The sequence below is a fragment of the Puma concolor genome, chromosome A3, assembly GCF_028749965.1.
Source record: "Puma concolor isolate L17-30 chromosome A3, mPumCon1.1.hap2, whole genome shotgun sequence".
NCBI lineage: Eukaryota > Metazoa > Chordata > Mammalia > Carnivora > Felidae > Puma > Puma concolor.
Genome location: NC_141669.1, coordinates 68,723,317 through 68,739,299, shown reverse-complemented (window position 1 = coordinate 68,739,299; position 15,983 = coordinate 68,723,317). Strand labels below are relative to the sequence as shown.

The 15,983-nt window shown below is 39.3% G+C and overlaps 1 pseudogene; it reads left to right on the top strand.

Moving 5' to 3' along the window:
• The first annotated feature begins 2,803 nt into the window (after positions 1–2,803).
• On the top strand, positions 2,804–3,191 carry LOC112869643 (dynein light chain 1, cytoplasmic pseudogene; annotated as a pseudogene).
• The last annotated feature ends 12,792 nt before the right edge of the window (positions 3,192–15,983 follow it).

Sequence of the window (15,983 nt, the reverse complement as noted above, 5' to 3'; positions counted from 1 at the left end):
CAAAAGAACAAATTCATGGGAGATAAATGCTTCTGTGGTGAGAAACTGGCATTTGAGGACCTGCATTTACACGGTAGAGGAATATCACTTATTAAATCAGTACTCAGAATATATACCTTTCTAATCTTCAAAGCAACTGAGCATACTATTGTGCATTCTCTACAAAATCTCTAATTTGAAGAAATAAGGATTGAAAAACCTGGCATGAAGCTTTGTGCAGAATGAAGTTGAAAATGTGGCCTGCAGAAAACAGCAAAATCGTACTGCGAAGGAATGACCATATATGATTGAGTGCTAGAATAAAGAACCATACATATGTGCTTCATCAATTATCTAACACTTCATGCCCCAGCATGACTTGTGATCATGAAGTCTTCCCCCAAAACCCCTGTGAAGCAAGAGTTCTGGATTTCAAATTAGAATAGGGAATTAGTTGACATGTTCAAGTCTACAAAAACAGTATAAACAAATAATGAGAACAAGAATTTCCTCAATTCTTGCAACTTGCTTCAAACTCTGGACCATTTTGCAAACGTTTGCTCAGATCAGTGGTAGTTGTTATGTGTGCAGCCGCACAGACACGATGCTGATTGTGTAACCATTAGAACAACTTAGACAAAATAAAGGCTGGGAACATTCACAAGGATGGGAACCATAAACCACCTGTTGGATGTAGGCCCTGGGGAAGATTTGTATCTGTTCCATAGCTTGTAACCATGCTATTTAGTATTTTGTAACCAAAATAAATGTGTCCTTGCTAAATTCTTTGTAATATATCCCCTTAATATATCAAGACTTCATAACTTTAACAGTATCTCCTGTGGAATGTAACCATTAATCTCAAACATACTAATTAGTTATCATGGGAAACTATATTCAACCTGGTATCTATAAATGCCGTAGAAAATTCCTTCAGTCCTTTGTTAGCAGGAAGAGGCTCAAGTCTCCATGTCCCACTTGTTTTCCTTTGGGCCTGATTGGATTAAATAAATCAGTGGCTCTAATGCATCATCTTAAAAAAAATGCCATATGAAAAACTTTATTTTTGTCAGTACACACACACACACACACACACACACACACACACACTTTCCAGACATCAGAACAGAGGGTCACAGAACAGAGAATGTGTCTTAATCAGCTCAGGCTGCTATAACAAAATACTACAGACTGGGTAGCTGAAACAACATTTATTTCTCACAGTTCTAGATACTAGTAAGTCCAAGATCAAGGTACCAGCAGAGTCAGCTCCTGTTGAGGGCTCTCTTCTTGGCCTTCTTGCTATTTTCACATAGCAGAGACAGGGGGCTCTGGTCTCTTCCTTTCCTTATAAGAGCACAAATCCCATCTTCCCCCCCCCCCCCCCCATCTCACAATATTATCTAAACCTAATTATCTCCTAAGGGTCCAACGTCCAGATGATGTCATACTGGAGATTAGGATACCAACATATGAATTTTGGGGGACACAAACATAAAGGCCAGCAGCAGGCTAACCTCAGATAAATCACTTGCACTCTTCCAGGTCAGTCTCAAGATTGTCCAGCAGATAATTGTGCCATGGTTACCAGTCCCAGGGGAGGACTCTAAAACTTCTGCTCACTGTATCGTAGTAACACAGTCACCAAGAAGAACACGAGGCAGTCAAGCATGGGATGGAAGAGTGCTTTATTTACATAGGGAAGAGATACCACAAGATCAGCTACAATAGTGGGCATCAGTTCCCCATGGCCAGCAGGTCTCTCCCAGAGGCCAGCATAACATAATCTGCCTTTGTACACACTCTTGTGCACAGTGGGAAGAGCCTGTCTCCTCCCCACAGAGGATAGATACTGTAAACAGAGTTGGAGGGTCTCCAGCTTTGGGACACAAGAGAAGTCATTTTAGGCCCCAGCTATTTTTCCTGATGTATGACCTATGTCTCTGGCTCTACTTGCCCAAACACACTTCTTGTAGAACTTCCTAGGAGATGTCAGAGTTACAGAGAAACACAAATGCCTCAGTAGTTAATGAGTTAAGGGAAGAAAGGGAATGCAAAAGATAACTGTCTCTACCAGGCCAGGAAACAGCCTAACCATATCAGGGACAAAAAATCAGTGGGACAAACTCTCAGTGCTGTTTCCAAAGTAAGCAAGGCCCTGCATTCTTCACCTGAGATAAGAGGCCCAAGACCCCAACCAGTTTATACCCGTTCTTGAAGCATGTCCATAGCTCCTTCCCCTCATCTAAGAGTTACTTCTATCAAAAGTCTCTGCTCAAGGAAGAGCACAAACCTCATTAACATAACATCCAGTACACGTATAAGTATGTTTCCTAAATACACATGCATAACCTTATACCCATCTCTACATGCAATGACAAAGTTCCCCTTTCTGAATACTCATCCTAACCCTAAATAAAAGAAACCCACTGACCTCTACTTGGGGAGTCACGGCTTTGGAAGTTATTCCCCATGATCTCCTACTTGCTGTAAATGAAGCTTTCTTTGTGTGATGCCTCTACCTGGTATAAGTCACCAAGCAGCGAACTCAGGTTAGTTCAGTTACAATATGACAGTGAAGTTGGCCATGTGGTATATGATCCACACTCTTCAAGCAGAGACTAAAGAACATTTATTAAGCACGACAAAGAGAGAAAGATTCCCACACAAGGTAACAAGGCCGGCATAGGTTGTTTGGGATCCTTACCTCTTAGTATATGTAGCACGGCTTTGGTAGCAACAGTAGCTCCCACTGGGTCTGAGTGTCACTGGCCCCTCCTCCAGGAGACAATTGCAGTTGGCCACCCCCTGCTCTCCGGTAACCATGTGCCGCCAGAAGGCCGTGATCAAAATCGCCGATAAGTCAAAGGACATGCAACAGGACTCGGTGGAGTGTGCCACTCAGGTATTGGAGAAATAGAACATGGAGGAGGACAATGCAGCCCAAATTAAGAGGGAGCTTGACAAGAAGTACAACCCCATGGGGCACTACATCCTGGGAAGGAACTTGGGTAGTACTGTGACACGTGAAACCAAATACTTCATCTGTTCTACCTGGGCCAAGCATCCATTCTTCTGTGCAAATCCAGTTAAAAGCAGGGCACCTGGGTGGCTCAGTCAGTTAAGTGTCTGACTCTTGATTTTGGCTCAGGTCATGATCTAGCATGATTGTGAGTTCAAGCCCCACATCAGGCTCTGTGTTGACATTGTGGAGCCAGCTTCGATTTCTCTCTCTCTCTCTCTCTCCCTCTCTCTCTCTACCCCTCCCCTGCTCTCTCTCTCTCTCTCTCTCTCTCTCTCTTTCTCTCTCTCTCTCTCTCTCTCAAAATAAATAAGTAAACTTTACCAAAAAATCTAGTTAAAAGCATGGACTGTGTCACACACCCAGTGACCCATCCAAAAACAAGGACTACAGCCTGAATTCCAGATACCAGAGACTGAAATCTTCAGCCTTCCTTAGGGATCACCTTGATCACCTTGATCAGCCTTGCCTTAGGGATCACCATGTTTTTTTCTCCTCAAAATCCATTCCTTTCAAATAAATAAATAAATAAATCTGTTGGAAAAGTGAGGGGAAAAAAAAAAAAACAAACAAAAGAAGTAGTCTAAGCCCAAGGCCCATTTGTATGTGACCAAGTGGGTGACAAAAGACAGCATGCATGAGACTGCTTTCCCCAACACAGGTCTTTGCAAACCCTGGCACCCTATTTACCTGTGGAGCAGATGCACACACATGTAACATACACCCCACTTTTACAAAGACATTTCTCTGGGGAAAAAACATTCAAGTGCCTTCAATGTACATATATTTTAAAACACTTTGAAGTGGTTTCACAAGAGAACAACACCTTGTTTATGAAAGCACAATATATTTTATACTAATACCTTGGGGGGGAGAAGGTATAAAATATCCAAAAGAATTTATTGGCATCAGCAAATACTGTACTAGTACATGGCTGGGTTGTACCAGCAAAATATTTAAATTGAAATTTTTAGGGGAATGACCCAGGTGGCCTTGATCAGCCATGTGGGCCCGAAGTTGGTTAGTTTTATTGAAAGTACAGATGGGAGGTGAAAATCCTATCTCTTTCTGTGGTGTGTTTGTAGGATGGGAATAACTCTGGACTCCGTTAGGAGGCGGGTGGGATAGGGAAACAGTTCTTAGGCACTGACAAATGTGATACACCAAATGGAATGAGGACCCTGTTCCCCTTGCCTTGTCCAGACAGAGCCCAGGGAGTGCAATGGAAGCTTGGATAAAACATCCCCGAAAGGCAAGCTACCAACTCCCAGGACTGCCTTCTATGTTGCTTTCGTCTTCATTTACCTCTCACTTACCCGTATCAGTGGAAAGAAATGGGAGGTGGGTAGTGCTGCGGATCAAATGTTTTCTGGCTTCCTTTCATGAACCCAGCAGGACCCAGACTGCAGCTCTGGTATGAAGTGGCAGCAGTCGGGCAGGTTCCTTAGTGTTGCCAGTTCACAACTAGAAGATAACCTTCCTGAGGACCCATGGTGAGAGAGCAGTGGAGGCAGAACTAGAATCTGGGCCCCTCTAACTCTGAAGTCTGAGCTTGCTCTGTGGGCAGGAGAGAGCAAACCCATGGATGTCTTCCACCTCCCTCCCCTCACCTTGGGTTCCCAAGCTTTCCAACACCCCATCCTCTACACAAAACTGTTAATGACTGAGGCTCCAGAAAACTCAAGTGCTGCGTGTGCTGCTTTCCAAAATGGCTATGAACTTGAGAAACAAATGGCACACTTGAGTCCCTGAACATAATTCTGTCTTCACCTCTCCAATTCACAGTGCAGGTGCTTCCTCCACCACCCTCACACTTTAGCTCTTATATCCTGCTGCCTTGGGTCTCTGTCTTATTTCTTTAACATATTCAAAACTCCTGATGAACAGTTACTACTTTCCAGGTCCTTGGAAGGCCTACTGTGTACTTTGTCAGCAGGACCAGGTGCTTTATATATAGCTTATATTCAATACATTTGGATTAAATACAAGTGTTTAATACAAGTTGTACTTTTCCCTAATTGTTGTAGCTCATATGCTTTCCACCCCCAAATAAAGATAAACTTTGGATAAACTCAGCATTCTGTTAATTGACCAGGTATTTTTGCCTCCTAGCCTATCCAATACCATGTATTTATTTTAATTCTTTAATTTTACTTAAATCCAAGTTAGTTAACATATAGTATAATAATGATGTCAGGATCCAGTACCATATTTACTAAAAACCCATGTGTAGCTGGGTAATGCACCTATATTCTAATATGTTAATAGCCTCATTTGATCTGCCCTGAGGCTACGCAAGCTCACAATGCGCCTTCTGAATCACTCAAGATTAAAGCATATTCAGTATTATGTAATTTATTGTCTAACTAATAAAACAAACAAAAACACCCCAAATGGTTAATTTGAGCTTTTTCAGTTAGGTATATCGGGTATACCTAGGGTATATTGAAGCATTAAATTACAAAACTAAATATAAAAAAACGAGTATGACTGGGGCGCCTGGGCGGCTCGGTCAGTTGGGCATCTGACTTCAGCTCAGGTCATGATCTCACGATCCGTGAGTTCAAGCCCCACGTCGGGCTCTGTGCTGTCAGTTCAGAGCCTGGATCCTGCTTTGGATTCTGTGTCTCCCTCCCTCTCTGCCCCACTCACGCTCTGTCTCTATCAAAAAATGAATAAACATTAAAAAAATTTTTAATTAAAAAAATTATTAAGGGGCGCCTGGGTGGCACAGTCGGTTAAGCATCCGACTTCAGCCAGGTCACGATCTCGCGGTCCGTGAGTTCGAGCCCCGCGTCAGGCTCTGGGCTGATGGCTCGGAGCCTGGAGCCTGTTTCCGATTCTGTGTCTCCCTCTCTCTCTGCCCCTCCCCCGTTCATGCTCTGTCTCTCTCTGTCCCAAAAATAAATAAACGTTGAAAAAAAAATTATTAAAAAAATTAAGTATGACTTTAGAATTAAGCATATTCTAGTAAATGTCACCAAAATAAGTGTACCTCATAAATATTTGCTAACCCAATGTTGGAGTAAACCAATACATTCTCTCCCAACTACACCCAATAATAATTTATGGTACTGCACAATTATTTTTAAATACCGTGAAAGTGACACACAGTAAATATTTACTGAACAATCTTCACAGCTATCCTATAATGTCCTATGAATCATATTATCTGAATTATAAATTATGTTTCAAGTGTGCCTCTCTTCTATCTTTCCTGACTATCTTCTGGAGAACAAGAAACTTGGCCTCTTAATTCTTAATATCTCTCTCAATCACTTCTGCCCTCATTACCTTTAATATTGCTTTGAATTCAGTGTCCTCTTTCCAGGCAAGTGGAAGCCCAAAGGACTGAGGTTTGAGCCAGGTGAGAGAATCCAGGAGCCTGGACAGAGGAAGATCTATCACTTACCCATAGGCTGGATGGAAGTCAGCATCTTGGGAAGAAGCCAAACCAAAACCCAGTCAGACCATTCATCTGTCTCATCATCCAAGAGGCTAAGGGTGGAGATCAAGCATCCAAGTGCAAGCCAACAGAACCAAATGAGATCCAAGATGTCATTGGCCTCATTGGCCAGAGCAGGGAAAAACACATCTGGGAAAACCTCTTGTTTATGTGTCTTTCTTTGTACAGGGTATCAGTAGTTTTAGCTATAGAGGGAACTAAGAAAGTCACAAACCTGACAACTGTACTTTTTTCTCAATAAATGCAAGGAAAAAAGAGGAAAAAAGAGGTTAGGCAAAACTTGAGACACATTTTTTTTTTTGATTCCACATGTTCAGTGAGAAAGAATAATAAATGAATCATACACTTTTGCATAGTTTTGTTGGCGAAAAAATAACCACTATCATAATTGCTTTGCTAGGTTTTCCTGAACTAAGTGGTAAGTGGAATTTCAGACACTGTTCACATATGAGCCTATTGATGTACATCCTGGGTAGATTCCAGTATGAGAAAATGAATAAAGTGGTACAGCCTTGTAGGTGATTCCTTTTAAGGGAATGTCCTTTGCCTGGTGAGAAGGGGAGTCAGAAACCAGCAATGCAGTACAAGCTATTTAAATTATGGCCTTCTAATAAGGACTCCCAAGTTTGTGAGCTTAGAATAGATTTTTGATGCAGACACTGCCACAGTGGCAACCCTTTACCGTATACTGCACTGGAAGCTTCAAGAGAGCTCAAAGTTAGTTCATATACAACAGCTGGGACTCAGGACTCCCAGCACTTGGTATAGCAACATTATTCTCCTTAGTAAACAGGAATTTTCTCAGCTTCCAAATCATTTCCTGTAAGCCAGAGGGAGAAAAGTTATTGAGAAGGGAGACGTTCCTGCCATTTCTTTGGTACAAGATGTAGTGATTTTGGCTTATTGCTTAAGTCATTAATTTCCCATCATTTTCCAATGAGACTTTCATTTCATTAAAGGTAACAGTTGACAATCTATTACTGTCCCTTTTGCCCTGAATTATTATTGCTATATTTTCCCATAGAGTATAAAAATAAAATATACACACTGCTATAGATCATCAACTCAAAGCTAGCTGCTCAAGAATTTTATTATCCAGGGACACCTGGGTGGCTCAGTCAGTTGAGTGTCTGACTTCAGCTCAGGTCATGATCTCATGGTTCTTGAGTTTGAGCCCCACATCAGGCTCTGTGCTGACAACTCAGAGCCTGGAGCCTGCTTCAGATTCTGTGTCTCACTCTCTCTCTGCCTCTCTCCCGCTCACACTGTCTTTCTCACTCTCAAAAATCAATAAATGTTAAAAAAATTTTTTTTAAGAATTTTACTATCTAATGGAATACTCTGTAGGGAGCTTTATTTCCCTTCTTGGGTATTCTAATATGCTCCAGTGTCCAGAAGAGGGGAATTAACAGATTACTCCAAAGTTTATCTACATTACTGTTGTTTGAAATAAACAGAATGCTGGAGCAACTGGAACTCTTAAAGCCCCTCCAGGTCAGAGGGGAGAAAACTTGGCTAGATAAAGCAGTCAACTGAAGACCTTATGCTAGCAAAGCATAAATCAATTTTTTAGGGTATTGAGTACAGGAAGGTAGAAATTGCTTACTATTTGATCTTGGGCAAGCCATTTACATTCTCTAAACCTATTTTCCCATCTTTAAAATAGTAAGAATAATAATACCTACCCCAAAGCACTTACCCTAATATCTGGTAGTTTAAGACTTAATAAATACTACTTGCTATTATTGTTTTGTCATTATTTCCTATGGGACATCAGCACTATATGAGATTAAAAAGATAAGGGCAGATCTTATTATTGAATCTTGAATAGCGTGCTAAGGAGTCTGATTTCAGAAAGCAAGCAAGGAATCAGAAAAGATTTTAATAACAGGAGTGACATGATCATATCTGAGTTTGAAGAAGAAAACAGAATCATACCCTAATAGACACAAGATGAATATAAATATAGATAGGAGCATACACTAAAATTTTTAATTTTTCATGTTGTTCATTTCTCAGAATGGCCAAAGTTATTAGCATTGAGTGTAATCAATTCTATACCTTAAATACTATAAAATATCTATATTGCCTATATTGCCAACTTATTTTTTCTGCCAATGGCTATTTAATGCCAGTGGCCCAAATAGGCAGAGGCTTTACCAGTAATCTCCTGTAACAGGCATTAGCACAATATTACTGATTCTTAATAGTCAAGTGGCTCTCAGCCTTACTATATTTGCATGTCATTTCAGCTGGGCAAGTTATCTTAAGACACCTAGATGTATCGTTGGAAAGAAATTACAGATTTGAAATAAAATTTTTAAATGTTAATTTAAAATAGGATATAAACTATTTTTCAAAAGAGAAATCTTTGACAGTTTTTAACCTACCACTTTATAGAGATTCCTAAAAAGATAATACCCAGTGTCAGAAAGCACACAGAATGGGAGTGCAAACTGGTGCAGCCACTCTGGAAAACAGTATGGAGGTTTCTCAAAAAATTAAAAATAGAACTACCTTACAACCCAGCAATTGCACTGCTAGGTATTTATCCAAGGGATACAGGTATGCTGTTTCAAAGGGGCACATGCACCCCAATGTTTATAGCAACCCTATCAACAATAGCCAAAGTATGGAAAGAGCCCAAATGTCCATCGATGGACATGGATGAATGGATAAAGAAGATGTGGCGCATATATATATATATATATATATATATATATATATATGGTGTATATATATGTATATACACACACACACACACACACACACACACACACACATACAATGGAGTATTACTCGGCAATCAAAAAGAATGAAATCTTGCCATTTGCAACTACGTGGATGGAACTAGAGAGTATTATGCTAAACGAAATTAGTCAGAAAAAGACAAATATCATATGACTTCGCTCATATGAGGACTTTAAGATACAAAACGGAAAGCACACAGAAAAATAAGCACACCCATATCCTTTGGTAAGTGTATAAACTTGACTCCACCTTTGTGGAAGGTAATTTACTAACACGTATAAAGTTTTACATGTATAACTTTTGGCCCAATAATTATACTTTTAAGAATTTGTTCTCGGTAAGTAATCATAAATAGGCACATAAGTTTAGCTACCAAGATGTTAATCTCAGCATTAATAACAATACTAACAATATGGAACTATTTGAATATCTACCTAGAAATAATAGGATAAATCAAACTATGACCCACAGACCAAATCTAATCCACAAGCTAAGAATAATTTCAACATTTTTTAATGACTGAAATAAATTGAAAGAATAATATTTCATAACATACAAAATTAAAGGAAATTTAAATTTTAGTGTCCATAAATAAAGTTTTACTGAAATGCAGCCACACCTACATTTGTTGACAAGTTTGTTATGGCTGGTTTTGTACTATAAGAGCAGTTGGGTAAATGCAACCGACTGTATGGCCCCCAAAGGCTAAAATATTTACTATCTTTCCCTTCATATAAAAAGTTTACCAACCTCTGGGTTAAATAAACCATGGTCTAATCATAGCATAAATTTACACGGCCATTTAAAATGGTATGGAAGATTATTTACTAGCTTGCAAGAATGTTTAAGGAATTAAATAAGATAGACCATACAAGAGTACATAAAATTATGACCACATTTTTGTTAATTTTAATAATATATGAAATAGAAAAAAGACTGGAAGACTATGTGCTGAAATATTAGTGGCTTTGGAGAGTGGGATTGCAGAGGTTTTTTTTTTTGTTTGTTTGTTTGTTTTTTTTAAACTTACCCATACTGCTTACATTTTCTAAAAGAACATATATTTTAATAATAATAAAATAATATTGTGTCAGACAGACTCTAAAATAGCCCCCACATGTCTTCACTCCTGGTATCCACACCTTGTGTAATCCCCTCCCATTTAGTGTGGATAGGAACTGTGATTTGCTTCTAAACAATAAGAGATGGCAAAAGTTGTTGCTCTCATGATTAAGTTTCATAATAGTGACTTTTTTCTTGCTAGCAAGACTCCATTGCCTTCTTACCTTGCACATGATTAAGCAAGCAGCCATGTCAGGGACACCCATGTGGATAGGAACTGAATGGTCTCTGGCCAAGAGCTAAGTAAGATTTAAGGTGGCTTCTTGGCCAACAGCCAATGAGAAACTGGGCCCTCAGTCCAATAGGCTGCAAGGAACTAAACCTTGCCAGGAACCAATTTATTTTGGAAGCAGATCCTTTTCCAATCAAGCTCAGATGAGAACGTAGTCTTGGCTAACACCTTGATGGCAAACTGATGAGAGGCCCTAAAAGCAAAGGACCTAACTAATCATGCCCAGACTCCACATGCACAGAAGCTGTGAGATAATAAATATGTGTTGTTTTCAGGCACTAAATTTGTGGTAATTTGTTATACAGCAATACATAAAATGAAAGTTATTTATATTGAATAATATATAAAGAATAAAATAGCAACTAGGTAATTTCAATTTCTTTTGGATGGCAGATAGGACATTAGAAGACAGAATAAGTTAATAGGTCAGCCAAATTCTGCCCTTTTTTTTTTTAAGTTTATTTATTTTGAGATAGAGAGTGAGCGAGCAGGGGAGGGGCAGAGAGAGAGGGAGAGAGAGAATCCCAGGCAGGCTCTGAGCTGTCAGCACAGGCCCCATGTGGGGCTTGAACTCACGGACTGTGAAATCATGACCTGAGCTGAAACCAAGAGTCAGATGCTTAACCAACTGAGCTACCCAGGAACCCCTAAATTCCACCTTTTAGGTGGAACTAAGGTGCCAGTCAGCAAGTGTGTGGACTGCCCCAGATCCTATATCTATTCATGTTTGTACTCAAAAGATCCTAGAAAGAAGTTCTGACTATTCAAATCACCCCTGGATATGCTATTATCTAAGCTCAACCAGAAATGGTCATTTGATGCCCAGCACTCTCCAGGGTTCTGCACCCACGTTTGAGGGGTTCCCCCTAAAAACCCCTCCAAAGACACCGTAATTGAATAGTATGGAAAGAAAAGCTATCACCATACAATAATTGCTCTGGGGACACCTAGGTGGCTAAGTCAGTTAAGCATCTGACTCTTGATTTTGGCTCCAGTCAGAATCTCATAGTTGGTGAGACTGAGCCTGCCATGGGCTCTGAGCTGACTGTACAGAGCCTGCTTGGGATTCTCTCTCTCCCTCTCTCTCTCTGCCCCTCTCCTACTCTCTCTCTCGCTCTCTCTCAAAATAAATAAATGAACTTTATTTAAAAAGTAATAATAATTGCTCTGAAATTGCAGCCACCACCAATATCTAAATCTTTCTAAGGTTCACAACATACAAAAAGAACAAAATAAGCATGCCCTCTTATATTTTATACTAAAAGCAGATTACTCATTTTCACCTTGATCAACAGGATAATTGCATGTGTAAATCTCCCATTCTGACCCCAAAATTGTCTTTAAATAAATTTCATGCAACTTTTATGTCTAACAAGCCATTACATTTTTATTACTGAAGCAGTAATAGCAGTTTATTAGATTTTTAAAATGCCCTACTGATCACTGAAGGTCTTTCTCCTTCCTCAAGTAGCTCTTAAATGGCAAAAGTCATTGTCCATCATGATTACTAGGTATTAGTCACAGGTCATAAATATCCCTTATTTCTTGCAGTGGATCTGTAGGGGATTGAAAATAGGACAATATGAATAAACTGCCCCCTGAACCCATTAAAAGCATCTTTTTTAGATTTATAAATATCCTGGAGAGATAGTCAAATGATTGTTAAGACCTGTATTATTTGCATTTTTTGCAAACAGAAACAATAGAGCTTAATTCTGATCTTGTACTGCCCAACAAACCACACCACCAAAGTTGAATGGGCAAAAATTTCCCTGTGCTGAGATTTCCCCTTCTCTGTCTGAATCACATTGAAAATATTTATGGTTACTCTTGTTATAATAAAATGACTCACACCCATTTCTCCTAGAGTAAAATCTCAATTTTAAAGGGCTCCTCAGTAATTTGGAGAGTTTGTGATGCAAATTATTTTAGCAGCTTTTGCAGATGAAGAGCTAAAGGCTGTGAGAAAGAAAGCTCAAACTGGCTGCAAGGATCAATAATCTCAAGCAAAGTTGTTTTAAGGGAAATCATCAAAAAAACCAGATATATTACACTTTAGCTCATAGATTTGACATCTGTGAACTCCTCTGGAATCTGTGGGAGGTTTCCTTTCTTTATTTTTGTCTGTTTTCCATCCTGCATAGACCTCTCTAAACACCATAGCTACTATGGGGAAGATGGTTGAGGTATAGTCTTCTTTTTCTCAAACCTCCCAACACTTGATTCATTTAACTCCTACCACATTATACTTTGTTTCATTGTCTGTGCACATGCATGTCTCTTTCCTACTAATTTAATTCTATCTATCTTCCTTTACCAGCTTTCTAAAGATGCATAAAGTAGGCCCTTCAAAAAGGAAGACCTGCAGATATTTTACAAATTTTCATTTATTTATTTTGAGAGAGACCATGCAAGTGGGGGGAGGGCCAGAGAAAGAAGAGAAAGAGAATCCCAAGCAGGTCACATACTGTCAGTGCAGAGCCTGTTGTGGGGCTTAAACTCATGAACCATGAGATCATGACCTGAGCTGAAATCAAGAGTAGGAGGCTTAACCAATTGAGCCACCCAGGCATCCCAAGACCTAGAGATTTTTTAAAAGAGATTAAAAGAGGAGCACTTGGGAGGCTCAGTTGGTTAAGCGTCCACCTTCAGCTCAGGTCATGATCTCATGGTTAGTGAGTTCAAGCTCCATGTCGGGCTCTGTGCTGATAGCTCAGAGCCTGGAGCCTGCTTCAGAAACTGTGACTCCCTCTCTCTCTGCCCCTCCCCCACTTGTGCTCTGTTTCTCTCTGTCTCTCAAAAAATAAATGCTAAAAAAACTTTTTTTTTAAAGACTGATTCAAAGACACATTAACTGATTGCAATATATGGAATTTAATTGGATATTGATACAAACAAATACGTTGTTAAAAAATTTGTGAGACGAGGGAAAGTTGAACACCAATTGGATATTTGACAATATTAAGGAATTGTTAGATGTGACAATATTGTGCTTACGTTGTTTAAAAAGAGCACTTGCATATATCTATATTACAAAGATGAAAGTAATGAAGTCTGGAACCTGCTTTAAACTAGTTGGGAAAATGGGTGGGAGTATAAATAATACAATGTTGACTCTGGGTTGAGTTGGGTTAACTTGGTGTTAGGTATTGTTACTTTAAAAATTACCCCAATTTAGGGGTGCCTGGGTGGTTCAGCCAGTTTAACAGCTGACTCTTGGTTTCAGCTCCCATCATGATCTCACAGTTGGTGGAGTTGAGCCCTACATAGGGCTCCATGCTGACAGCACAGAGCCTGCTTAAGATTGTCCATCTCCCTTTCTCTCTACGCCTCCCCTGCTCATACGCACTCTCCCTCTCTCTCTCTCTCTCTCTCAAAAAGAATAAATAAATTTTTTTAGAAGTATGCCTTAAAAAATTTACCCCAACTTAATGGACTGAAACAATGACAGCATTTATTTTGCTCATAAATCTGCAATATGGGTAGACTGAGGGGGGTAGCTTAAATCTATTCCACTGGGTGTCTGCTGGGGTAGCTCAAAAGTTGAAGGTTAGGATCATCTGAAGAGTTACTAGCTTTATGTCTAGTGATTGATATTGGCTATTGGCTGAAATTTTTGCTGAACAGTTTCATGTGGCCCTCTATATGTGGATTTGTCTTCCTCACAATATGGGGCTAGGTTCCAAGACTAAGAGGAAGGAGAATGAGAGAGAGCATAGGCACACAGGACAAAAGCTGTTATAATGCCTTATGACCTAGTCTCTTGTTATCATTTCTAACACATTCTGTTGGTTAGAAACAAGTCACTAAGGCCAATTCATATTTAAGGCTCCTCTTTTTGATGGAAGGAATGCCTAAGAATTTTGAGTTCACCCTGTGACCAAAAATTATTTTTACTCCTCCCACATGCAAATTATACTCCTCCTTTTCCAAGGCCCCCCAAAGACTTGTCTATTATGACAACAGGCTCAGGCATAAGGGCAAGTATGTCATCAGGCTCAGGCATGAAGGTCAGTTATAGATTGAGACAGTTCCTCAAGTTCAGCAACTTGAGTTTGGTGCCTCTGGGTCTGAAGTCTTGTGAACTAAAGAGACAACTCATCTGACACTCATAAACCCAATATACAATGGTTACCAAGGGGTAAGATAATTACCACTTAAAAAGGAGGAAAATCAGAGGGACGCAAAAGTCACTGATCCATAGCTATTATGACACCATTCAGGCATATGTTGCCACTTCTTTAATTAGGAATCAGTGGTATTCTTGGGAGTATGGATTCTCTCCTTCATAAAAGCAAGGAGAAAACTAACAAAAGTAGAATCAACTTTTTCAAAACTGCAGAGATTAACCAAAAGCTGGAAGGATGGATTAGCCTAACACAGAAAAAAAAAAAAAAGCAATCGATAGAAACTATCCCAAAAAGGCCAGATGTTGGATTTATTAGATAAAACTTTTAAATAATTATTTTAAATGTGGTCAAAGAACTAGAAGAAACCATGGATAAAAAATTAAAGGATGGGAATGCAAACTGGTGCAGCCACTCTGGAAACCAGTATGGAGGTTCCTCAAAAAACTAAAAATAGAGCTACCCTATGACCCAGCAATTGCACTACTAGGCATTTATCCAAGGGATGCAGGTGTCCTGTTTCGAGGGGACACATGCACCCCAATGCTTATAGCAGCACTATCAACAATAGCCAAAGTATGGAAAGACCTCAAATGCCCATTGATGGATGAATGGATAAAGAAGATGTGGTATATATATACAATGGAGTATTACTCGGCAATCAAAAAGAATGAAATCTTGCCATTTGCAACTATGTGGATGGAACTAGAGGGTATTATGCTAAGTGAAATTAGTCAGTCAGAGAAAGACAAATATCATATGACTTCACTCATATGAGGACTTTAAGAGACAAAACAGATGAACATACGGGAAGGGAAACAAAAATAATATAAAAACAGGAAGGGGGACAAAACAGATGAGAACCATAAATATGGAGAACTGAGGGTTATGGGAGGGGGTGTGGGAGGGGTGATGGCTAAATGGGTAAGGGGCAAGGAATCTACTCCTGAAAGCATTGTTGCACTATATGCTAACTAATTTGGATGTAAATTTAAAAAAATAAAGAATAAAACAAGTTAAAAAAAAATCATCTTCACGAGTTACAGTCTTCAAAAAGGAAAATGACTGAAATTGTTGAAAACCAAGATAAGAAATAAAAATGTCAACTACATGTGGAATAATGACTATGTGCCAGAAACTGTGCTAAACATTTAATCATGATTAAACATCTTCAAAACAACAACAACAAAAAAAAAAAATTAAAGGAAAGTATGAAAACTGTCTCACCAAAAAGGAATATCATAAAGAGAAAGATATCTAAAAAAGAACCAAAAAGAAATCCTG